Source organism: Strix uralensis, chromosome 6, assembly GCF_047716275.1.
Source record: "Strix uralensis isolate ZFMK-TIS-50842 chromosome 6, bStrUra1, whole genome shotgun sequence".
In the NCBI taxonomy this organism is placed as follows: Eukaryota; Metazoa; Chordata; class Aves; order Strigiformes; family Strigidae; genus Strix; species Strix uralensis.
This window is the reverse complement of record NC_133977.1, coordinates 43,197,392-43,223,565: the sequence shown is the minus strand read 5'-3', so window position 1 is coordinate 43,223,565 and position 26,174 is coordinate 43,197,392. Positions and strand designations below refer to the sequence as shown.

General features: G+C 42.6%; 1 protein-coding gene across 4 annotated transcripts in view; it reads right to left on the bottom strand.

Annotated features, from left to right (window-relative positions):
* LYPD6 (LY6/PLAUR domain containing 6) overlaps window positions 1-20,051 on the bottom strand; it is a 39,303-nt gene extending 19,252 nt beyond the window's left edge. The window contains exon 1 of one of the 4 annotated variants that reach the window (XM_074873836.1): window positions 19,934-20,051. The gene's annotated coding sequence lies outside the window, so the exon portion shown is untranslated. Of the gene's footprint in view, window positions 1-13,814; window positions 13,892-15,483; window positions 15,607-19,387; window positions 19,844-19,933 lie in introns of those variants that run through there. The other 3 variants (XM_074873834.1, XM_074873833.1, XM_074873835.1) reach the window with 3 other exon arrangements.
* Window positions 20,052-26,174: the final 6,123 nt, after the last annotated feature.

Below are 26,174 nucleotides of genomic sequence, written 5' to 3'. Positions count from 1 at the left end.
ACTGTGCAATGCATCTGCTAGGAAAAAGGGAAAAATATTGCAGCATGTTACCAAATAAAATGTAGCCAAAGAGTAAGAGATGCCAAAGAGACGAGGGAACCAAACAAAACAAGAGAACGTATTGCACGCTTATGAAGAGATGGTGGGTTAATGATCTAATCTGCAACCAAGACATGAAACTCTTCAATAAAATAGTTTTCTACTCTGTGTACCAGGCTAGCAGATATATATACACAGCAGTTTTAAAAGAATGAGATCATTCCACTGAGCTTTTAAGGTTACATTTTTATAAAGTCTAGAAAATTGAGACAGTCTAGAGGCCAGGAAGATCATCAGCACAAACTCAGTATTTCTAAAGGATCAAAGGAACGACTGCTCAGCCTAAGGTCAGCCCCGGGTAAACTCACAGAACAGTTTATTTGTGCTACAGCAACAAATATTTCAAGTTGTAAAAATTTGCAAAAAAGCATTTGCTGGAAAATACGTCTCTAAACAAACCTGTCATTTTCAAATGATTATGGCTCTGGCTGTGAAAGGAGACTGTTACACAGAATAATTGGGGAGAGACCAAAGCAGAGCCAAAGCACCAAACCCTTCTGATTACAAAAATGTGTTCTACCCAATTAACCAAGCATGTTCGGGCCAAATTAAAAAAACAGCTTAGTGACATTTCAAAATCTAATTGGTGAAAAGGACATCTTCAAATGAAAATACTTTTCTTTTTTTTCTCCACTTTCCTACAAGGTTAGGTTCAGCATTTTTGTACCAAAAGTATCGACAACAAGAGACTTCTTGTATTAAACGCCGCAGAAGACGTTAAAGTGTAAACCAAAATGCTTGTCCATCATGCAACAAACTGTGCTTTAATAAAACCATACATCAATCTGCACCATTGTGTCCTCGCTCTGCTGATGCCTTCCCCCTCAGCTCTCCAGAGCTATTTGTGACAGTTCTTCTCGGACATCACCCCACACATTTGACATGCTAGATTAAGCACCGAGTCGCAGACTGCTCGGCATCGACCCAAAGCCAGCTTTGTAGAAGTTCAGAGATCAGCCCTGAAAACACGATATTGTGAAAATGAGATTTTATTATTATGAATGAATTCAAAACTTGAGCTTTTTCCCCACTGAAGAGAGTTTTGTCACCAAAATCAATGTAAACCGGATTGGGACGTTACTATTCCTCATGATGGGCGAAATATTAATGAACTCCCTTGCTTTGCCCGTTCACACTGTAGCGCCATGTTTTTTCCCCAAACAATTTAACATATTTATGTAGTAGTTAATGAACACCAGGTGGTATTGCTTCAGCCGCAGACCCACATAGATTAGGCTGCAGAAGGGCTCTGTTCCCCTGGCAGTTCACCCAGAGTTCATGCTACTTTTTATTTCCCGACCCGCACGTGAATTCCCGTTGGCACAAGACATCAAAAATACCAGTAAGCCACAAAGGGAGGGGGACACGTACGAGGAAACACGGCTGCTTTTGCTCATTTCCAAAGAGAACGTCTCAAACCGGGCTGCAGAAGGCACCGCACCGATGTCGGCAGCTAACCCTCAGGGAAACAATTGGGAATGGGTTGGCCGTTCCCAGCTATATGCTTTCGGCACCTACACAAAATTTAATGCACAGCGACCCGAGCCTCGCACAACAATCCTTTCGATAAGTATCTCATTGTCATTTTTTCTCTCAATAGAAAAAAAAATAGCTCATGTTTATGTGTGTCCACATGTAGCCGAGTCAGAGGTGGCGTCCAAAGCCTGGTTTGTGCATCAAAATAAATAAGACCTTTCTCTTGCTCTATTTTATTATTTGTACAGCCACCCTTTGCTCCACAAAGACTAGAACAGACTTTGTAGGAAATCCCTCTTTGCAGAACTTTCCATAATTAGTTGTATTAAAAGAGCAAAATTAGTCTGATTTCATATTTTCTATCATGTGATACTGAAATTCAAATACTTTTCTCATAAAGCTTTACTCAAAGTTATTCCACTGCCACCCCTCTGATTTTAATGTACATTTGGTATAAACATTAGAAAAGCTACGTATCAGTGAAGTCATGTAAAAGAAAACCAAATTAGAACTGACCGATTAGTGTTCTTTCAGTTGTCTAGTTAATCCGTGGAGTAAACAAACACTACCATCATTAATTTATTCAGATTTTCAATAGCTTTTCCAGAAAAACAAAACCCAGCATAAGCCAAAACAAACAACCCCCTCTTTGCTTCATAAGACTTCCAAGTGTTACTTGAATTGAATGGCCAATTAATTATTTGGCACTTGTCCTCCCAGAAAAAGCCATGTAATTCCTTTATTTTTCTAACTTGTTGGGGGGAAAAAAAAGCCAATTAAAAGAAAACGATCATCTCCACCATGATGGGAAGCTATAAATTGCCATCCTCGTTTTAGCCACCACTCCTGTGACCCTTTCAAGCTTCCAGCACAGCAACCGATGGGTTTGAGCGGCTGTTTCCGAGATGGAGACTTCGGTGTTCTCCCTGGTACGCACCCGCACAGACGTGGGCTGTGAGGCTGAGCAGCAGTAGATACGTGCCTTCCTGCAGAAAGTCCTTTACCCCTCGCTTGTACAGAAAGCTTCTCTGCAACAGTCACCCCCTCTTGCTAATGCCATTCCAATTTAGAGAGACAAAAAGCTCATCCTGACTCAGACTGAGCCTGCCAGAGCAGTGCCTTGGTACGCACTGTTCACTGAACAGCCGAATTAATGCTAGTTTTAATTTATCTTTCTGAAACTGAAGTGATCTGGAACCACTCTGCTGTTCGGACTTCAGTTTGGAGGCAACTGCTTATAAAACGAATTAACTGTAGGCAGAAAACTCCAGGACTAAAGCAGAGACACACTCATTCCCCCTTGTACCTGTTTCCTTGTGCATTTAATTTTTCATTCTGTTTTCAGACAAGCTCTGCACCCTCCCTACATTTCACTTATAGCTAATGACTGTCAATCATTCCTCCATTTTACTGCGTACAAATCACATAAGCAAGGGTATGGGCATAACACAATATTCTCATCAAAAATACTGTTGTTATACACAGTTAAACAGGAAAACATCCCCATGATCATTAGTTGTCTGCTAACATGTCACAAAGCTAATGTGTATATTTATACTTGTTCTTTTTTAATAACAGTAAATACTGCTGCCCTAGTCACTGCAAGCACAAAACCAGGCTCCCATCCTTCTGGATTTCTCACAAAAACAGACCTGCTCATTTGTAGGCAATGTCAGAAAAGGATTTTGTTCTTTTTGCTGTTGTTTTGTGGTTGTTTATTTTTTTTTCTTCCGTTTGTTACTTTAACCCACCAGAAATAATTACCTGGAGCTTGCTAGTTATTTACTGCGTGAATTCATGGTTATCTTCAAATTACAACAGAGCACAAGGATAGAAAAAGTGAATCTCCCTAAAACTACGGTGCCTGGCTAGCTGATATTTTCCCAAAATAAAAAAAAAAAAAAAACCCAAAACACTTTACTTTTGTCTCATGGCAGAAATAACGGATACATGAATAAAGCTACCTAAAAAAGGGCTGAGAGGAAAGGGGCAGGAAGAGCACCAAGGACCTTACAAGGAGACTCGGTGGGCTCGATCCCGAGAGTCATGGGACCACCACCCGGTGCCCATCGTAACAGGTAAACCCTGGTTCTGGTAATAAAAACAGAGCAAACCAAAAATCAGGAGAGTGAAGCACGCTAAAGCCAGAGCCTGGGAGCCAGGGATGTACACTGCCTGAGATCAGCAGAGAAAGGGAAGAGATTGGATTGTCCAGGATGGAGAGAAAAAACACATTTGTTGAACACTTTTACCACATCTCTCTACATTTCACCCCCCAGGAAAATGAGGCAAACGCAGAAGCTAGCGGGCCTGCTCTCCTGCCTCTGGCCCCGCTCGCACAGAGGCCCACCTGTACGAACAGGTACGGGTCTTGCTTGACTTGCTTCACTGGGGTAAACTGGAACATGCCCCTCCATAGATCATTTTGCAGCTTGTCACACGGGGACAGTATGTATTGCTGGGCAACTTTACCAATCTCCGGTACACAAATTAAAACATAACCCCTACCTGTTATTAGTTAAGCTTTAAACTTCAAAAAATAATTTCTCCCTCCATCTTGGAACATCTCTACAATGTGGGAGTTGTCACCCCTTCGGTCTTGTGCCTCTGATGAGCCTAGCCTGGGGCAGGCTCCCATGCGGGGTGGTCAGGCAGCCTCTGCGGGGTTCTGACATCCTCATTCCCACTTTGTCTTCAGCTGTAACCAGCCCCCCAGCCTGATGTCTCGTGCATTTGCTCTAACACCATTGTTAACGCCTTCCACCCACCACCTTTCCATGCACTGTCATCTCTGCCACCCTCCATTTCATTTGGTTGGGATGCTTTAATATCATTAGTTCACAGGATGGAAAATATTGCAGATGACATTAAATAATGTATTTGATAACAGTAACTGGGAGCTCAGGCAGACCTCCTCCTGCTCCATCAAACCTCTCACCTCCCAGAGATCAAGCTTCACTGCAGACTCCTCTGTTCCCTCGTTTATTTCTTCATCTGCTGTGCCTGTTGCTAGATCCAAATGCCTCATCATCTTGGCATTAGAAAGTCCACTTTCCCAAGGTACAGAGTGTTTATGGAGTATCATCAGTAATTCCAGTGTCTGCCAGCTAAGAGATGTTATCTCCAGCATAGCTGAAGAATACCTCAAAATCATGCTTCAACTCATCTGCCTTAAACACTCACATACAGAACATGCTAAAAGCAGATGCAGTTTTCAAAATGTGTCCCGTCCCCCATCCCCCCCCGACTTAACCAGTTGCTTAATTTTCACACATGAATCATCTGGCATTCCACAGGCCACGATATATAGCTTTCAATATGTCACCGCTGACATTTTCACTGCTGGAAGACCATGATTTACTGGTTTTCATTAGACCTGATCTCCACAATCAGTGCTACCCCCAACTCGTTGAGGGATCCACGTCTGATCAATGAAATGTTGATCTGACTTTAAAATACACTACTCTTCATCTACTAATTTCTCTAAAATTGACCTTTTCTGACAATTACTTCCAATGCTAACAGTAAGCACATACCACTATAAATAATGAGCCCAAGAGGACATCTCTTCCTCCAGCCTTGGGAGAAAACAGGCTTCTACAAAAGACACTCCACAATCATAGCCATAACACTGCTGTATTTTTACCACAACAAATACAAAGGAATACTTAAGATGAAATAAAACCATTTTCTTTAAAACATTTGAACTGAAACTTTGCACAAGTTTGCTTTCCAATTTAAGCACTAGGCCAATATCATTATATTTCATATTCTCTCCTAGCAAAGACCTCCCTAACCACCTCCAAAAGGCTGAAGATCCTTTGGGTTAACAAAGCATTGCCCATGGCTCAGCACAGCCAGGACTGCTGTGCAAGATATGGAGCTGACAGCACAACCAGGCCAGCAAACGTGGACCACACCATTATTAGAAAGAAAAGAAAAAACAACCAACCCAGACAATAAGTCCAGCTCTAGTAAGAACTTCTTATCTGAAAGATGTTACAGATTATTGAAAAGCTGGAAAAAAAGAAGTTTACTCCCTGAAGCAAACAGAAAGGCTAACTAGCAAATGGGCTGAAAATGAAAAAAATCTTACTGTCTGATGAGAGGAATTCCAGATTGCTTTGTATGGCACTATTTCAGTTAATTTCTCTTTTATATGTAACTGAGACCTCATAAGAAAATTAAATCAGGCCAAGGTTCTTACAGGGAATGATGGCCTTTCCCAGAATATTACAGATAAAACACAGATTATTCAACAACATCTATCATCATCCCCACCATACTCACCAAGAGACACACATTTTGGCACTGAAAGACTAATTTAATTTCCATACTGTCTGATTATGTCACCAGTCACTGGCTGTAAAACCATCTTTGTGCTTAAATCCATGTTGGGTTCTAACTAAAGAAAAATGGCACTTCTTTTTTTAAGTAAAACATGCACTAGCTGTAAATATCTCAAAATACCAATGCAAGAAAGACATTAAAAGAAGAACTATAAAAAATGAGACTATATTATGGAGCAAGCCAGCATTATAAATAGCAAGATTATCTGATAAAATGCCACACTGGGAAGTATAATGGCAACCTATTATGCCCAGAGAAGAGCCCCCAGTTTCTGCAGCACTACAGGGAAATTACAGCACTGGGGACCCTTCTGCAAGCTCTGGGCCCTGACCATTCCCACCCAACTCATGACAAAGTCAACTCTGGTGATACTCAAAAATGAAGGCCCGGCGTTAGCACGTGCTAGCCTGTCATTGCTGGTGACAATGATTATCTGTTATAACCCTGGGCAGGGGCCACAGGAGCAAGGAGAAACAGTGCCCAGGCAGGGAGGCTCACCATCGGCTGCCCATTCACCCCAACATCTGCCACCTCCAAACAGACCAGAGAACCTTCCCCTTCAGTAACTTCAATCTTTTCATACCATTTTTGAAGAGTCATCCCACTCCTGCTCCCCTTTCCTATTTTTTTTCCTTCTTTTTTTCCTATGAAAAGCAGTTCATTATCCACAATTCCTTGAGGGGTAGATCCCATTTCCAGTAATTATTCTCCCTAAAGTACCATCAGTGGGGTTAAGAGTTCTGGACTAAAAAAAAAGACATACTGCTTATCTAGAGATGTAAATAAAGCAGTCTCTCATGTGTTTCTACACTTTCAACAAACAGTCAGCACCTGTGCAGTAAATAAACTCCCTTTAAGCTTATGTGAAGCATACTGTCTAAGATATATACATATATCTGTACTGTTATGTCAACAGACAACTTTTCCTGTGGATTCTGCTCTCTACACAGGGGCTACACCTACGCCCCACGGGTGAAGTGGGCCAAGAGAAGGCCAAGAAGGGATGACAACCCACCAAGCACCCCCAGTCAGCAGCGTGTGGCCCTCCTTCAACCCAGCATTGTGCCCGGCTATCGCCTGAGAGAGCCACGGGCGCAAACGGCGGCCAAGACTGCACCATGCAAGGATGTTCACCGCCTGGGCACTCGTGTGCACACACAGCTCCTGCTCCAGCCCAGCATTTGCACACAGGGATCACTGGCAGCAGTACACAAGCTAAAAAACGTGTGGTTATCTCAGTGATGACACCCTCAACACTCCTCTCGGTGGAAGTCTGAAGAGTTTGCTTCTCTATTTAAGCATAAAGCCTCGCTAACTCCAAAAATGTGAAGAAACCATAAATTCTCAGGAGAAGGCACTTCACCTGCTCTGTTTTCCTCCGGTATTCTGGCCCTCAGTGCAATGGCATTTGGGGCAGCAGAAAACCTTCCCTTGAACTCAAATACCAGCTCCACAGGGCCACTGTGGCTCTGCAGGGCGAGCCGAGCATCCTCCCGCAAAGCCCGAGCGAAGGCGGGTGCCAGCCCAGCCCTGCTCCCGCAGAGAGCTGTGGCACCCACCCGGACCCAGCACTTCCTCCACCCACACCACCTTTACACATAAGCTCCTAATTACAGCTGCAGCTCTGAGCGCCACAATTATGAACACGCAATAAAAATAGTTTGCTCACACCCCACTCATCCAAGCACTGGAGCCAAAGCAGTGCCGTCGGGTCTGGCACCGAGAAATCATCACACTCTCACCCACCAGCAGCCAGGTCCCTTGTCTGCAGCCTACAAAACCCCACACAATACAACAAGTGCTTTTAAAAATATACCTTTCTGCAGAGAAGAGACAGGTAACCGAAGAAATCTAGGCCTGCCGAGATGCGTCAGGATAAGGCATGCAGTAACCAAGCCTCCCGAACCAGGGGAACAGTATCTCTCTGAACTCCTTATAAAGTTATACAGCAGCGTGAGAAGCATCAGGAATTAATTAGAAAACAGGTTTCCACGTCTGATCAGGTGTCTGCTCTTTCTGCTACAGCTTTGTTTACAAGGAAGACGGGCACCAGACCTGACTCCTCGAGAACAAGCTGACACCTATTGCTCTATGTACACTCCTGCAGAGGAGGAAAAAAAAATAAAATAAAAAAAGCATTGCTCAGGATAAAAATGTTAGAGAAGTAAAGAAAAAAAAATACTGGATAAAAGTTTGTAGAGCTTGCTCTTATATTTATTCTCTGTGCACATCCGTGCTTCCCCCTCATGCTATAAAATTAACAGGAAAGCTGAAAAGGTCTCACCCCTCCAACAGTGATTTGTTTCTTCCAGGGTTACCCACTATAAACCCTAAAACTTTGCACATCGAAGCCATGAGAATTATTCACCTGAGAAAGCAAAGTAATTGGCAGTTTAAGTTTTTGCTTTATATTCTTTCAGCTAAAAAAAAAAAAAAAAAAAATCAGCTTTACACTAGAAACAAAGTAGCTACAACTCCTGCAAGCTAAACTGCCATCTGTTTTTATCTGCCAGCGTATTTTTTTTTTTTTTTTTTTTGCATAAGTGGAAACACGTGCAGTCTTCACAATGACCATTCTGCCATAAATCGGCAGACCCAGGCCAAAGCGGAGGCACCACGCTGGTGAATTTTCAGCCCTGACAGCAGCAGCGGGGGATGGAGCAGGCCCCCATCCCCAGAGCACAAACTCCGTAACTCCATCCCCTGCGCTTGTTTATGCTCTGGTATCCAGGTCATTGCAACAGTTCAGAAAATTTTATCTAAAATTTTATCTGTCTTCTCAAAGCAGAAGAGAAGAAATTAAAAAATGCACCATACAACCTTCTCTTGTTATGACAGACTTGCACAGATATTTCAGTTTTTGATTTATTCTCAGGGGGGCTGGTTTCTATGAAGCTCCAAGCCATGCTGCTGTGCCAGAGATATGATGTCATGTAACTAAATTTCTGATTCCCTGCCAGTTTGAGCAGTAACATTAAATGAAGCCAAAATTAGCTTCCTGTGCTAAACTGGAAACAAAAGAACACTTTTACAACGCTACCCTCAGGGTTAATAGAAATACATATGTCCGACTCAAGGCACAGTTACCATCTTATCACACTATCAGCTTCTACAGGCACAGAACAAAAATACAATGTGGGCTCTTACATAACGTGACTATATTTAAGTCAGTGCAGACAGACGGGGAGAGACTTCAAACCAGTGGCCGGCAGCAAGTCACCAGCTCAGATCTGCCCACCACAGGACGGTCCTGCCCAGCTGCTCATTCCCCAAACGTGGAGCACGGGGTAGAAGACGTAATCTCAAACCCTGATGGGAGACAGAGGAGTTACTATTTGTTCTGAATCACGAGAAATCATTTAGATCTTAATTTAACACCACCGCCAAGCAGTCCTGATAGCTGTAGACACCCAGAAGTTATAACCAAGAGTATGATTGTGGGTCAGATTTGGAGAGAATCTGCAAAGCAGAATGCTACAACTCACACCAAGGCCAATGGCTGCTTGACTTGAACAGCATTTTACCTGCACAAACGCTCTGTTGTTGCCCAGCTGACCCCAGGCATGGGCCATGGAGGATGCCACCCCTGAGGGACTGGTCTCTGTAGGTTTATCTCACACAGCCTGAGTTGGGCTCAGCAACAGCAGCAAACGATGGCCAAAGATCTGGTAAAGTTTTCTTTAAGCAACCTTAATGTGTCGTTTTAAGTGTCAGAGGACCAAAAAAATGTCAGGAAGTGGTGTATTATACAGTCAAGTCTCATGTCTTGCAAGGTCTGTCCATGGGACATGTCTTTTCTAGTACTTCAATGGCACCTGGCTGCTCTTTCAGGCCACCCAGCAGCAACAAGGGAGCTGCTGCGTGCACAATCATGCTTTGGACCCCAAGTATGTCCCATGTTCAATGAATCTGACAAGATGAACCTGAACCCCAGGAGATGGGGCAACCATCTGACAAAATAGATACTTACACCTCCTGGAGGTACAAGGAGACTTAGTGCCCCACTGGAGGCCACAGTTACAGCCTCACTCCTCATCAATGAACCAATTTTAATGGAACTGTTGTGTGACACAGTGCCCTGAGAAATACCACACAGATCTGCAGGTATTTTGGATTTGAAAAGAACAAGCAGATATTAAAGTCTTACTTGAAACACTTGAGAATAATGCAAAAAATCCAACAAATGAATGGTGCTCAGACAGATCTAGTTAAGACTGCTAACTGGTGGTCCAGCCCTGCCAGATGCTGTTGACAGTTGCTGAAAGCACATATAATCAAGACAAATCACCTTGAAAATAATCCTCCCTCAAGAAAGCTTATGATATCCAACAAATGTAAACCGTTTTCAGACACCTACAGAAAGAGGAAGATTGTACATATCTTGGAAAAGCAATTATATATAGTATGGGTGCTGATCAGAGAGAAAAACGGAGTGAAGACAAAGGCTGGCATCAACAAACACAGGACCAAACAGGACAAAACTCAACCAAATGGCTTGAAAGTGCTCTCTGTTCCTGAAGATGCTGGATACAAGCTAGCAGGCAGGTCTGGGATTAGCCTCAGAAATGTGAGCATACACTGCCAAATCCATCAAACTGTCACTGGACCACAAATGCCAGAGTGAATTTGGAGATACAGCGCACATCATTTTTCCATCATCCGAAGCCGTCTTAGAGCTCATGAAATGCAAGAGTCTTTCCTGCCTACAAAGCAAGCTACATTTTACTGAAAGTTCCTATATTTTTAAAAAATTCTGCAGACAATGTGTGCGTGAAAGACATCACCAGAACTTGCCCTGTTGGGTGACAGCAACCGCTCACTTCTCTCCTTGATTCAGTAACAGTCTACAGTTAATCAGTAAGATGTGCTGTTGCCCACAGAAGCTCTGTGTAGCTTCCACAGCTCTATACAACAGAGGTACCAGCACATTTGTACAAAGACCTTTTTCCTTTCACAAAAGCAACACAGAAGTGTCACTGCAAGACTTGAAAACCCCTTCCCGTAACACGTCCTGTGAATGGATACCAGATACAACCCACTAAACACACAATGGTCTTGAATCAGAACCAGAGTCAGAATTATCACAGCAATAAGCATCTCTGTAACAAAGCAGTCATTAATTATAATGTTGATCCTATTTTTTAGAACCTCAATATAAAATTCATTCATTGTGGTATCATGGACAGAGCCTCTCATGTTTATTTTGACTGTCAAGCCAGACAAACATCCCCACAGCATAAGAATTAAAAGAGGAAAAGAGTGATGAGTGTACTGTGCTACACACCTCGCATGGCAATAATTTGGTGCACAGTCCAAAGCACTAACACCTGTACTAATCACCTTGAGCTCATTAATTTACCAAGCTTTGGCCCAACTCTAGCGGCTGGCAGATGATCAAGCTCTTAGTTGATGTGATTCAAACTAATCCACTAAAAGACATTTAAGAGCCAGCTAGGAAAGAAATATTTTTCTATTATTAGAAGTGCTAAAAAGTTTTAATGACATCAGCCTCTCAAGGTGAGGGAAACACCCCCCAGCTCCACATGGGAGGATTTCCCACCTCAAATCCCACCACCAGCCAATACACTCATGGAGTCACCCAACGGTTACCTACCACTCCCGTACCCTTTCACTGGAGACGGGCTAAAAAGCAATCTGATGCAGCCTATTGCTTCTCTCTCTCTTTTTCATCCTTCTCTTGATCATGTCTTCAGCATGATTTCCCAGGGAAAGGAGGGTTTTGCCATCATACGGGACCGTGTTTCACTATGTGCCTTTCCATTCCCTCCCCCATCCAAAGCATCGCTCAGACCCATCGGTGGCATTCGGCCAGGCTGGACATGAAGGTAGAGGCTGAGAAATTAGTGAACACACACTGGGAACATCCTCCAAGTGCCTCAGTTAAGGAAACACTGCAGCTTGCATTAGTTACATCATTAAACACAAAAAACCACAATCCAAGCCCCGCCCCCCAAACAAAAAAACCCAAACCACAACAATCAAACACAGCAGAGAACGAAAGAGAGAAAACTTTTAGATGGCCTGATCACGGAAAAAAATGAATTACAAACCACAAACCAACGTAAGACACAAAACTGTAAGAAAACAGGCTTTATCAGACATGGGGCTCACAGTCTACTTGGAGCAAGGCACATCGCTGGCTGGTTTGCTGTCAAACTGGGTCACACTCAGAGATTTTTATTTCATCAGTTCTAGAACAACAATCCAAATAATTGGTTGTCTGAACACCAAACCAAATAATACCAAATGTTATTCCCAGATAAAATATTTTAGCGTACATAAAATTCTACCTTTGTTAAGCAGGTAAATATTCACTGGTTTAACAATGCTCTTGGCTGCCTCCACTGAAATTTGCTCAATAAAGCAGTGCCACAGAAAAACACTCATGAGAACAAAAACCAATGAGAAAGTCTTCTTCCTTTTTGCCACTTGAATATCAGATCTAGAACCAAGGTATACCGAGGTAGAATCTGTTTAAAACCTCTTTTATCTGAATATCAGATCTAGAACCAAGGTATACCAAGGTAGAAGCTGTTTAAAACCTCTTTTATCTGGGAAAAAGAAAAAAAATTATGATATAAATTTTAAAAACACTTTAAAACCCCCCAAACCCCTCTGTACTCTATTATATGTTAAAGTAGTGTACAGTTTGGTATATGCAAGCTAAACTCTTGTTGAAAACAACTTAATAGCAATGAAACTTTCATACTTACATAACAGCTTGCCTGATGCTGATAAAACAACTTTAAAATCTTTTCAATCCTTGAAGACCAACTAACAAATATACTTTTTTTTTTTATATATATATACACAAAAACACGTACATGTAAGCATGCATACACATATATAAGCATGCAGACACACTTCTCATTCAGCAGAGACAGGAGGACAAACAAGGAGGACAAGGACTCTTAGTCTTTGGAGTCTGAGTTCAACATTTACAGTTGGCTCCGAAAGATATATCCGTACCCTACACGCACCCGCTCCTCCAGCGCCGCGCGACACTGTGACCGAAGACGCTGGCCACCGCCCTCGCCAGCCCCTCTGATCTCGCTGACGGCTGGAAGCTCCTTAAGAGAATGAACACATCTCAAGAGATATTAACTCTTAATATCTGCAGACTGGCATCTGCTTCCTCGGCAGTTTAGCCCCAAATGTTTGTCTGGGTAGAGCGCTCTAAAACCAGTTGGGATTTCTAATGAAATCCAGGCCTGTACTGGTTTAGCTTTAGACTCTTGTTATATTAACACAAGAATCCCAGGCAAACAAACTCCCTTGGCTAAATATTTAAGGCCAGAAAAGTCTGAGAATGCTTTTGATCATTAGCATCCACAAAACCAAAGAGCTCAACAGATGTAGGAAAAATAAAATATATAAAACTAACTTAAACACCATTAAATATTGAAACATACGCAATACCACAATAACAGTATTAGCCAAACTGGTCATGAAAGCCCACTAGTGCTCATGTCAAAACCATCTTTATCTGAAGGTTTGCCTTGTTTATGAAAATACAAATAATCTATTTTATTTCATGTATTTAGACCTACAGAAGTGCCATAAAACTTATATGGGGACACTCAAGCAAATATCATGAGATGGGTATTTATACAACATATATGAATCAAGTCTAAATCAACCACATGTACACATCGGAACTATCAAACCAATTATCCTAAACACGCTCTACCGATCAACTCAAACCAGGTGAGCACCGCTGTGACTTAGGGAAGCATTTCCAAACCAAACACGTTTCATCCCTGACAACGTGCCTGAGAAACAGAGCTAAACATATCACACCATATCAGTGGCCACCCAATCAGATATGGTTTCTGCTTACTGTGTTTAAATAAAGCGCATGCACTCACCGGAAAGGAGACCGCCAGGTGAAAATGTTCAAGTTTATTTGGGATGCTGAAATTAAACTGCTGCTCCTTGGGATTTTGGTGGGTGGAAGCTCATGGGACTGTATGACTTAAGCAACAGATGCACAGAAAGAAATCTTAAGATGTTAAAATTTTATCAAGGACTTCCATTATTCTGGAGACAAGAGCTATTGTTTCCACTCACATCAGCACTATTTTGGGAAACTGGTCATACACACAGTTGCCTAAATTAGTTTGTACTCAATTATTCAAAACTAACATCTGAAAAGTAACCTAACTGAATCTACTTCATTTACTTTAAAAATCACCTACATCAGTATGAAACAACAAACAAATGAAAATCTGCACAAGAAAGCTTGGAGCTGGCAAACAGAAATCCAGTGGTTTAACTGAACAATATTTTGGTTTGATTGTCCTTCACCTTCCTACCAACCTTATTTTCAGGTGACTGAAATCTTTATGGCATAGCCGTACCTTATCTTCCAAAGCACAACTGTAGACGCATTATTTACTTAAAAAAACCCTATCCTATGGCTGATTAAACTGCAGAAATGAGCTTGTCAGGCCCCTCCCTCCACCACCCAGACAAAAAACCCTATTGATTTTCATAACAGTAACATGAATATCGTGGCATAAAAGGACAAGCTGCAATCACCCCAACTGTGCTTCAGTACGAGTGCTGGAAAACAGCGTGGACTCACACTGCAAAGTTATTTCATCTGAAAATCTCTGCATGAATAAAGAAATTATAACAGTGAAAGGGAACGGGGACTGGAGTTAGAAATTTCCAACTATACGGGGGGGATTAAAAAAAAAAAACAACCAACACTAATACAGCAGCAGTTCATGCAAGTTCCTGTGAAAAGCTATTTTTTTTAGGAACTTTTTTTTAATTGCCCTTGGGCACTTAATAGCCATATCTAATAAGGTCAAAATTAGGGAAGGTCATGAATATGCAGCTTTCAGCATTTCTGAATATAAAATACCAGGAAAATATCCTGTTTGTGTGACTTCCAGTTTCCCAGAATCATTTCATTCACTGCACTATAAACTGATTTTCTAAACCCCAATAATTTGGTCTGTTAATCTGTTTACATGCTCTTCTTTTGTACAGCAAATCCCTTAGTATAGAAACACCCTTGTCAATACAAACCCCAGTAATTTTTGAAACCTGCCTAATGCTGGAATATTTACATTAACATTTTGCCAGCCAAATACCTTCAGTATACAAAGGAATCATCCGACAGCTCGTCAGTCAACTACCTACAGGTCATAATTCGTCTGTACAACAGCTAATGAGATGAGAGAAGATACACACAAAAGCAGTAGGTTGACTGATACAAAGTAATTGCAGGCAGAATTTGATGACAGTAATTTATGTAATTCTATTAAAGGAAAGGCAATTGTATAGGAAGAGAACGAAAGGTCAGATAAAACCCTCTGAATTTAAATAGTATGCACAAGGAATTTTATATACTATATGAACACGTAAAAGAAAAAAGGATACAGTAAAACTTTTAATTATAATTGACTCTACTCCTCCCACCCCTTCCTATCACGCTTAGCAGTTTATACAGCATATTTAGCTGTTTATAAAGCCAGGCAAGGCAGCAAGGCGAGCCCCCGCAACAGCTTACTCCAAAATACACACCGATGGACGAGCACACAGGATACTTTATGTCCTCATCCTAAGTACATCCCAATATTTAACTTGAAGGTTTCCACGAAGAATTTTCTGTGCATCGCAGCAAAGTGGAGTCCTGGCACGAGGCGCAGCTCCTGCTGTGCGCATCTGCAGTGTCCCTTTGGAGAGAGACCCGAGTCTTAACACCCTGCCTTGGCATCGCTGTGAGCCAAATAAATAGCAATATTGTGGATTCAGACCCAATCACACCCTGCAGCACTAAAGAAGGGTCTGAACTGGGGCTCACGTAGGCGCAAAGCTGGGCAACGTACAAATGGTGGCGCCATTTATAGAGAACTTTTCCCTTTTTTAACATGTGCCAAGTGATAAACTGTGATTTTATCTGGTATACAAATGTCAAAAGTATTTAAGAAGTTAACAATGATACATGGTCCTGCCTACACATATACACCTCTCCCGTGAAAGCCCCAATTTCAACAGGAGCTTTATAAAAACTGTATCAGAGACAATAAAATACCATGTATGCACAACAGACAAAATACTGGCACTTATGAAAAACGATGATTATTGCTGCAAACATATGGCGACTGAGGGCTAAGAACTACACTCCTCTTCGAGTAGGTCACACCACATAATGAAGAGCACAGTAAATTCACCAGGGAAAAATGGGCATCTAAGGTCTGCTACAGCTATAATACTTGGCAACAAGGAAAACTATGAAGAATTAGTCACTTTATAAGAGAAAAAAGGCTGAACAACAAGCAGGCAGTCTTATTGTTCAGAGTAACCTGTCCTCCCCAACAAAATCATGGAATCCAAAATAATTTTTTAAAAAAAGGTGAAATAAACACGGGATATATTTGTACTCATGTCCTTCCTCACCAATTATATCACAAGAAGGTATTGTCTAATGTCAAAAAACATTCAGAGCGCCAAAGAAGTACCAGCAATTCTACCTTACCCCCTACTTTGTGCTACTCTCACTGAGTAAATATCTTCTTACAAAAGGAAGATACCCATCAGCAATCGAGACACACCATGTTTTTACCCAGGGACCACGTCAGCCGCCCTAGGATTAAAATAAGAGTTTGTTTTCAAGGTAAATGAGTTCATTTTAACTTAATACGTCTTATTGAGCTTTATTGAACCAAACCATCAGGCTCACCAATCCATACTTCAATCTCTCCTGCAGCGCTCGCCACCGCCCGAGCTCGCCTCTTGTACCACTTGACCCCCGCGCGTTGTCCTGCCTATTCCATCACATCAGTTTGACAGACGCTACGTGCAATGTGGGGGCCAGGAAAAGGAGGGGGGGGTTATAGGTTACTGTGGTCTGGTTTATACATGACTAAATAGCATCTTGAAAGATGTACAGCAATTATTTCAGTGCTCCTTAAACCGCTATACTTGCCCATCAATCCAGTTTCTAATGGCAGTGGGAAGCCGGGACAAATCAAGTGATTCAGACTTGGATTTCCAATGGAAAACCCCAGCCCTGCTCACGAGCAAAAACTGAAAAAATAATTTATTCTGTTTCCAAACTACATTGTAACTTACACTTCACCCTTTACACCAGAGAGTCGGAGGAAATCAGACTCAAGATCAGACACGCAAATGCCAGATAATTAAACAAGCAGATCACTGATGCATAAATAAATTTTGAGATTTGCAGCGAACAAGTCTTCTACTGTAATACAACCAGGATAACTTTTCAAATGTTTTTATGTCAGTACTGGCCTAAAAAAAATCCAGTGGAAACTGTAAGGGTCAGATTCCCTCCCTGCTGGCACCTCCCAGGGTTCTATGGCAGGCAGCAGGGTTAGACCCAAGGACCAGCCTGATTAAAAGCCTGTCCTCGGTGTTTGCATAACTAATCAGTTGAGTGTTAGGAATCATTTTAGCTGAGCAGTACTAATGAGCTAAATCACTATTATTATTGCAGTGATCACCCACCCATAAGCGCCTCACCAATGATTTATTTTTACTTTGATCCACAGCAAAGCAAACATGGATCTAGTGGAGAAACCTCGTCCCGGTACCTCTCTACCAATGCATGAGGCCTGCAAGCTCACCGCTTACTAAAGCAGAAATATTTATATTTTTCATTTCAGCTATCCTTCCTTAAGGGCTTGTTACACAGCGGACAGTCATTACGTTTCCTCGCCAAGCGCAGAGGTCTGAAATCCTCGCGGCTCCGCAGCCGTGAAGCCGGAGCAGGACGCGAGAGCCAGTCTGGCCTCCCAACAGCACTGTCCAGCAGCAGCCCTGAGTTCTGATGCATTGAGATAGTCGTATCTCCTTGCAAAACGGGGTTTCCACAGCAATAAAAGCAACAAAAATTCAACAGAGATCATTCTAAAGGTATGTTAATGGCCACACTGGGGATCTCCACCCAGTTCACACTGCGATCTTTTGTTATTTACCACTAATTTCCACAGAACAAGCTCTCGGAGGCAACATAATTTTATTTTTTGAGAGAGAATACATATATTGTGCCAGTTCTGCCCACTGGAAGTTCACAACCCATGATAACCACCAGCCCTGTGCTCTGGCGTGGCCTTACAACGAATCTCAAACAGACTGAAAAACTGCAGCCCTTTTGCACAGGCTGGGCTTCTGCTGCTATAAAAATCAACAAATATACACCTAACAACGTGCCATATTAAACACAACGGATACTCCTGCGGGTAGCCCCACAGTTTGGGCAGGCTTTCATACCTGGCAATATCCATTACCAAAGAAAAGTGTCCAAAATATAAAAGAAATCCTGTGGATGTATGAAAGAATTATACAGCTTGCCTATTTTATTGGCAAGTGATGTAATTTAGTGTTTTCCAGCACACTAGCTATAGACTGTCATTATAATTAAGAAACTGCTGATATTTCCCTCCAAAGAAAGCTTATTTTAGCAGAAAAGAGCGCACGCACCGGCTACTATTGGAAACACAACCATTTCTGCCTAAGAAATTAATTTTTTACATAGTGATTTTTTTTTTTTTTTAAATAACAAGTTAGAGTGGGAAGCTCTTTTGCGTCAGTGATATGGTGTTCTTTTGCAGCCTCACAACATACAGAATTATTTCATGTGCTTTTACTTGGAAAGCAATTTGTAAAGCCCTGCTTTTTCAGAAGCAGGCTCTCAGATGAAAAATCACACCCACAGTCTCCTGCCAAATCCCAGTGATCCCACTGGGGAGCAGGGCAGGAGCAGCCAGGCTTAGAACCGTGCCTTGCCCGCCCCATCACCCCCCCTTTCTGGCAAAAAGTGCCCCCCCAAAACACTCCATTTTATTAAAAAGAAGAAAAAAATCAACCAAACAACACAAAACCAAACCAAACCACAAAAAACCCCAAAGCAACACACGACTCTGCCCTGAAGTCCTGCCTCACCGCGGGTTGAGCCCGGCTTCCCCCCGGGCGTGCTCTCATCCAAAAAAAAAATTCGATTCCCTCCCGCCCACCCCCCCGAAAAAACAAAAAAAAACCAACAAAAAAACAAAGCCAAAAAAACTGAGGCTGCGGAAAGGGAGGGTGTTTCGTGGGGAGGGGGGGCTCCACCCCAAAACGGGTGGGCAGGAGAGGCTCGACGGGACAGTGTCGTGTCTGTCCCCCACCCCCCCCGTCCCGTCCCCCCCCCAGTCCCTGCCCCGCTCGCAGCTCCGGGGTGCGGGTCTGCTCCCTTCACGGAACAACTAATCCCGATATTGAGTTTAAATAACTCGACTGAGAGTTGAAGGGACTGCAAACGCTCAGGTTTAGCTTTACCCTCCCACAGCACACGGTAGGTTTTGCTAAACGTGTCAACCGAAGTGACTTTTAGACCGAGAACACCGCTTTTTTTTTTTTTCTGTAACAGAGAAAAAGGTTAGAGAGAAGAGAACACCATTTTTTAGAAAAGAGAGAGATGTACCTTTGCAGCACGTATTTTCTGGCTCGTCGATCAGGGGGTTTCCATCGCGCCCTCAGCAGAGCCGGTGGGGGGAGAGCCCGGTGTTCCCCGGAGCCCCCCGGCCGGGTGCTGCTCTCTACCGTGACCCGGCTCCCCGGGTCCGGTGGTGGGAGCCCCGGCTGCCGGCTCGGTCACCCTCCCGGGGCATGGGACCAGCGTGCCTGTCCCTGGCTCTCCTCGGGTGGCAAGGGAAGATTAGGATCTTCGCCGGGCACGCATTGTGCTGAGCTCTAGTTTTCTTTCATGCTTCATTAAAAATTAGATGCTGGATTATTTCAAGCGTATATATAGACACAGATCAAACAACTATGTTGTTATTCTACTCTCTTACACAAGTCGTCTTTGTTTCGGGGAGAAAAAAAAATTAATCTATGGACAATAAAGCATAAATTCAAAAGCACGGGGAACGGGAAGAGGAACAGCATCCCTCCGCAGCGGAGAGCAAGCCGAGCGCCTCGCCAGCACTACTCGAATATGAAACAGAAACACTCCTGGCTGCGGGGTTACCTTATTCCCAGCAGCTTTTCCGCTCGGAGGGGCTGACGCCGCTCTTCACAAGGGTCAATAGCGAGTGATTTCTATCTGCTCCAGCTGGGAGTGTCCTTCCAGCGATGAATCACGCCAGTTTATCCCAGCATAATGTTACAGAATGCTTTACTCAAGCAAAACTCCACATAGGAGGCTGTGGGTTTTCATCTCTTGCCAATTTCAAGTGGGTTTTGTTATCATTAAAAGAACATAATTACGTATATCTCACTATATTCAAGCCTGTTTCTCAACAGACCGAGCATAAATACCTACACATATTTAGAGAAGCATGACATCACATTTTAGCTCAGTTAAGTGGCTTTTAGATAACAAGGAATGCCCCGTCCCTGAGAATGCAAAGATTAGATAAAATATTGAAGAAAAGCTGTGACTTCCAGCCTTTTGTTTGCACATACTAGCGTAAAGTTGAACACCACAACTTAATTCCTTTCGGTACGTTAATTAGTCATGCAGAAAGTATTCAAAACAGACTAAGCAACAATTCATCAAAAAAGCATTAGTATTAAATCAGCATTGGCTGCCAGTTGAAAGCTGCTAATAAAGCCAGGAATGTTCTTTGCTGATGGGAGAAGCTACACAACCTGTCCCCCGCTCCCAGCACACAAATCAGGGGCAGGGGCTCTGCTGGGAGCCCGGCACGGCATCACCGGTCTTTCCTGCTCCACGCTGCTCCCATTTCCTCTGAAATGTTTATGGGAATATCATCTGCAAAATATAGGCTCACTCAAACAGTTCTCCGGCACGGCCAAAGATATTTTTGTCCTCTGGGTTTTGAGTGCTGCCACGTGTACGCTCCCATGTATAAATTCATTTTTTAAGAGTCGCTCTGTTGATGTAACCATTGTTCACTGTATGGAAAGGTTGCAAAGTCAGACCCAGCTCTTGAATTAATTGCTTATTACTTACCTACGCAGCATCTTGGAGAGGTCCATCTTTTCTTCTGAGGGTTACCATAGTATAAATATTAATTTTATAGAGTCCCTAGAGTTTTGCAGGAAAAGTACTGTGTGATGGAGCACTGACTCAGGGTCAAGGGCAGACCTTAGACCACTGTATCCCCCAAGTCAGATGAAGGCTGAAGGAGGATGTGAAGAAGTGGTAGAGTCACCATCCCTGGATGTGTTTAAGGGTCGTTTAGATGAGATGTTGGGGGATATGGTGTAGGGGAGAACTTTGTAGAGTAGGGCTGATGGTTGGACTCGATGATCCCAAGGGTCTTTTCCAACCTGAATGGTTCTGTGAAGTGACTGGGAAAGAGGGAAATGGTCTAGCAGAACAGGCAATGAATACAGACATCCAGAAAAGCCTTGAGGGGACCGAGGACTAAGCGTTTGTGTGGGCAGGGCAAGATCCCCTTCCTTGCCATGCTGTAGGACCAGAGCTGCCAGGCATTTCTGGACGATGAGCTTCTCGGGCAGGTGATTTGAAAGACAAATATGCCAGCTCTGGGTGTAAGGCCTTAGTCAGGGCTGGGCGTGGAGGCAGGGAGCTTGGTGCTGAGCAGGCAGCGCTTGGATGGAGAGGCCAGGAGCCAGAAAGCCCACACGAGGAGAAAGCTAGGGCAGCCCCAGTTAGACCCAGGGCACTGCTTAGGCCAAAGAAGGGCATCTGACTGGGTTTACAAACCACATCAGGGGGTGGCTGGAAAACTGGCTGGGGCACAGCAAGTATTCAATGGTTCTCTGTGGACTGAGGTAGCAGCCAGCCTTACTCCAAAAAAATCAATGGGTAGGGAAAGAAATCTCCTTTTCAGAGTAGCTAACGAGAAAACAAGGTTAAAAGAGCGGAACAGGCACTGAGGCAGACACCCTGGGACCGAGTTCCTGACTCAGCTCAGAGATCATCCATCAGACTGAAAAACCCTAGCCTGATACACAGGATTTAATAATACATTAAGTAATTATTTTCATATTTATTCCCACGAATACCATTAATAGGAACAGAGTCATCTGGCTGGAGCTTTTGGTGCTTGTGAATCATCCCAATGAATCAATTGTAACACAGACAAGACAAAAGGAGCAGCAAGGCTATGAGACAGCATTGTGAAAATGAAAAGTTTAGGACAGGCAAGAAATCACACAACAGAATCAGGGTTATAAGGGCTGTAAGTCTTGTGAAGGTTACAAAAGCCTTGTGTTTCTGCAGGGAGATTATAAAGTCAAAATGTCTAATTGAAAAGGGTTTTATAGGAATCAATTTATTCCAACTTCCTGCATCAGTATCCGTAGAAGGTGTATCTACGTGACTGTATGTGCACATATAGACTTATTTCAAACACCCTGGAAACTTTGTATACAAAACCATTGTTAAAATAATCCATAAAATTATGTAAGTTATGAAATAAATTGTAAAGCATTGTAAAGCGGACTTGAGGGTTAAATAAATAATTGATGTTAACCACAAAAAAAGCTAAGTAATTTCTTATGAAAGACATTTATTTCTTCTCTGAAGGAGGATTGCTCACTACAGCCAAGCATTGCACGCATCCCTTTGCTGAGAGTTTGAGCACTGACGTGATATTTAAGGCAGGTTCATGAGCAGCAGTTAAGCACAATGGTCCAAGTAAGTGCTAGGGCGTCTCATGCTAAGTTAGACCCAGGAATCCTGAAGCATCAAAGGCCAGTTATTAATAGCCATTATTAATTCATTAATTTAAAAGATTACATGGAAGAATTAACAATCGTAGACAAAACTGGCTCGCAACATTAGTTCTGTTGATAGCAAATCCTGCGTTTGTTCTTATGGTGAATGAATGGGTGACATCTGTTCCTTCAGAAATGGGTGGGGGGGTTTGGGGGCCTTAAGTGCTGCGACTCTGCCTTTGTGCACTATGTAAAAATAGATTTAAATTTTCACATATCTTCAGACACTTCCTAATTGGCCAGGCAGGAAAACATGTTACTATTTAACAGTATCTTCAGTGCAGCCCTTGGTCTCTGTGCCAACATTCAATGCTTTTTATTCATCCCCTTGCCTGTGATGGTTTATGAATGATCACTTCATAGCTGGGGAGCATGAAAGCCGTTTCTTTAGCTGCACATAACTTACACAAGCAGCACTGTGCATCTGCAGCTCTTAGCGCTGCTAGATCGGATTCCTCAAATTCCCCATAAACACTGGGAAAATAGATAAGCTGGGACTATTATCGTTTCATTCTCTGTGTCTGTCATGACCTAGTCTAGTTTAGGCACAAGGCTGAACTTCTTTGTATCTGTGTCTCAGAACAGTAACTCTCCTATTAAGTGTATGTTATTACTACTATTTATAGTTCTCCACTACTAGCATCAGATATAACACATCTGCTTAAATTAAATCTTGCTATATCCTTTTTTAAAAGCCTGCCAAGTTTTAATCACCTCTATATCTTTACTGAAGCTTTGCCAAGAGCACCCAGCATTTGGTGTTTCGGAAAGAACAGCTCAGTTACTGCAGTGGCAGATAGCCCCCCAGAAGGCCAACTGCCTATTTTCTATAGCCTCCTAGATTTAGACCCAAGATTTTGGAAGACCAACCGTGAGCAAATCATTAACCTTTGGGCTTGGTGGAATTAGGGCTGGACGTCCATGATCAGGCTCTACAAAAGCCAGGGCACGATTGAGATGCTTGCATGCTTCACACCTCTGAGCAGCCCTTCCAGCTCACCTTCTCCTGGCTCTTCACCATCTGGGGCAAAAAATTATAGAGAGATGGTGAAACTTGACAGTGCTTCCAGGTATTCCAAGTCTAGATACACTATAATCATAATTTTGCTTGTTTCTGGGAGCTGAACCTCCACATCTTCAGAGATATAGGAGAGAGTCTTGACACAAAGGGGTTGTCCAAATTATAACCTTCCAGCTGTCTTTCTTCTGCTTCCTACAAACCTCAGAGAACCAAGGTGCTTGTGTGCTGACCCCAGAAAGCACTGCTCAAAAACCAGCAGTCTCAGCAAGAAAAAGTTCAAAATCAGTGACAAGGATATTAAAGTTTATATCAAAGGGCACGATTGAAAGTAATTGTCTTATTTAGTAGAAGATTCAAGGACAATACCTTGGAGACATGTTCCAAGCTATTGGTGTTTTTTAGTCATATTACAAATGTAAGGATTCGGTTCCTGCATGCCCAAACAGTCCTTAGCTTCATGTGGAATTAGTGACATAATTAACAACATTTAATAATGTTCAACAGATACTCAGAGCCAGAAGACTGAATGAGCAGTCTAAGTGGGCGCCTTTCTATGATATCAGCCACACTGAATTTTCCAGTCCTACAAAGGGAATTAAGGTAAATATCTATGATGTTACTGGTCTCTAGCATTTGGAAGTTACTTTCCCAGTAGTAAAACTGGGAACACACTATTAAATCACAGCATTTTATGAAGAATAGGGCATACTGGGCATTCCTGTATCCTTTGACTTCAGACTTCCTGGTTTAAATATCACTTGAAGAGAGAGAAAAATCTGATCAGTTATTTGTCCTAATTGTATCCAGTCTAACACTCCAACCAGCAAAGCAATCTCAAAAGGAAAAGGATTTCATACCAGTCCAGCATCCCTTCATTTTCAGTGGTAACTCTCAAATATGATGTCTCTTGGACATCCCTTTGAAAGAGCATGGCTTAATAGAACAAAACATAACACCTACCTGGTGTAATAAAAAAACCCCTCAATACTTCAAATAAACTAGAAAATATTATAGGAAAGGATGAGGTGAGATTTACAGAATCATAGGCAGGTAAATAAAAGTGGGAGGGAAAAAAAAATAGGAGTGCTTCAAGGGCAAGGGGGTAATATAACATGGAGAAATAAGTATGTTGGAAAGGGGAACAGCAGATTCAAGACAATCCATGGTTGGGTGACAGGGGAAATCCCTAGATCCTCAGGGACCTGCTGTCCTCTGCCTGACAAGAAAATAGATTAATTAGCCAGTGCAGGGTTCTGTGCCACAGCAGAAACATGAACATGCTCAAAATCTTCTTGTAAGGTTTTAGCCCATGGACAACATGAGTTGGGTTTAAAAAAAAAAAAAAAAAGATAAAAAGGTGGCCAAGTCACTAAGGAACACAAGGCAGAAGCTCCAGCAAAGTAGCAAGCACCAAAATACTCACACACAGCTACGTATTGTTGCATTTCCCAGCAGAAAGTATTGAAGGTGTGTGGCATGTTTTAACAACACGCTCTGCAACTTATAAACTATGGTTTCAGCGTGCCCGTGGTACCCACCAAAAACAATACTTTAGCAACCGACTCACAGCGTGGTTTTCCTTCACTGCCAGGAGACACCTCCGCGCCAGGAAGGCAATTCCAGAGGCGGGTATCAACTGTGGAAACTAGTCAGGAGCCTTTCTGCCAGATGAAGGGTGCTTCATAGAAAGTGCACTTCTGGATCAGCAGCAGCCATAAGCAGCACTGAATCATGAAATAAAGGGGGGGCGGGGGGAAGAGTTAGTGGAATAAAAAGGGGGTTAAATTTTTTTTTTTCACATGCTGTTTTTTTTTTTTTTGCAAAGAGCAGGGGGAAAAGTGACAGGCATGAAAGAGAACCCGATTGCCTATTATTAAGTACTAGTAGCACCATTAGTTTATTTACTAGAGTGAAAACTAATAAGGAGACTAATGAGAGGTTTGGTTTGAGGCATTGTGGCATTTCATTACAGTCTGATGGAAAATTGGAAGTGAACCTGATAGCTCTGTACTCTATTAACTCTTTCTCTCGGATCTGTGTGAAAATGCCAACACACATGCCTGTATTCAGCCATACTTGCCAGGAGAGCTCCTAATGATTTTTTGACAGCTTTAATCCCCCCAGTAGAAGATTTCTTGCTATTTTTCCTCTTTATGCTTAGCATCACAGTATTACAACATTAAAATGAATTTACCATCAACATAATAATAGTTTATATGCCTGTTGTGCCTTTGATCAGGGTCTGTCAAAGCAGGGGACAAAATGTAATTAATTAAGCCTCCCAACACTTCTGGGGTCAGTAGTGGGATATAGCAGCATCACTTCACCTCCCCAGCATGGTGCAAGGAAACATTAATTCCTTCAGTAACCTGCTCGGTAAAGATAAGCGCTATCTCCAACTCAAGAGATGGGGAGAAGATAGAAAGCAAAATGCAGTACCTTGCTGGGATTGGGTAAGGAAATTAAATTCATCACCTTTGCTTGATAAATATCTTAGAAGCTCCAGCATAGGTGAACACAGCAATAGCACCACACA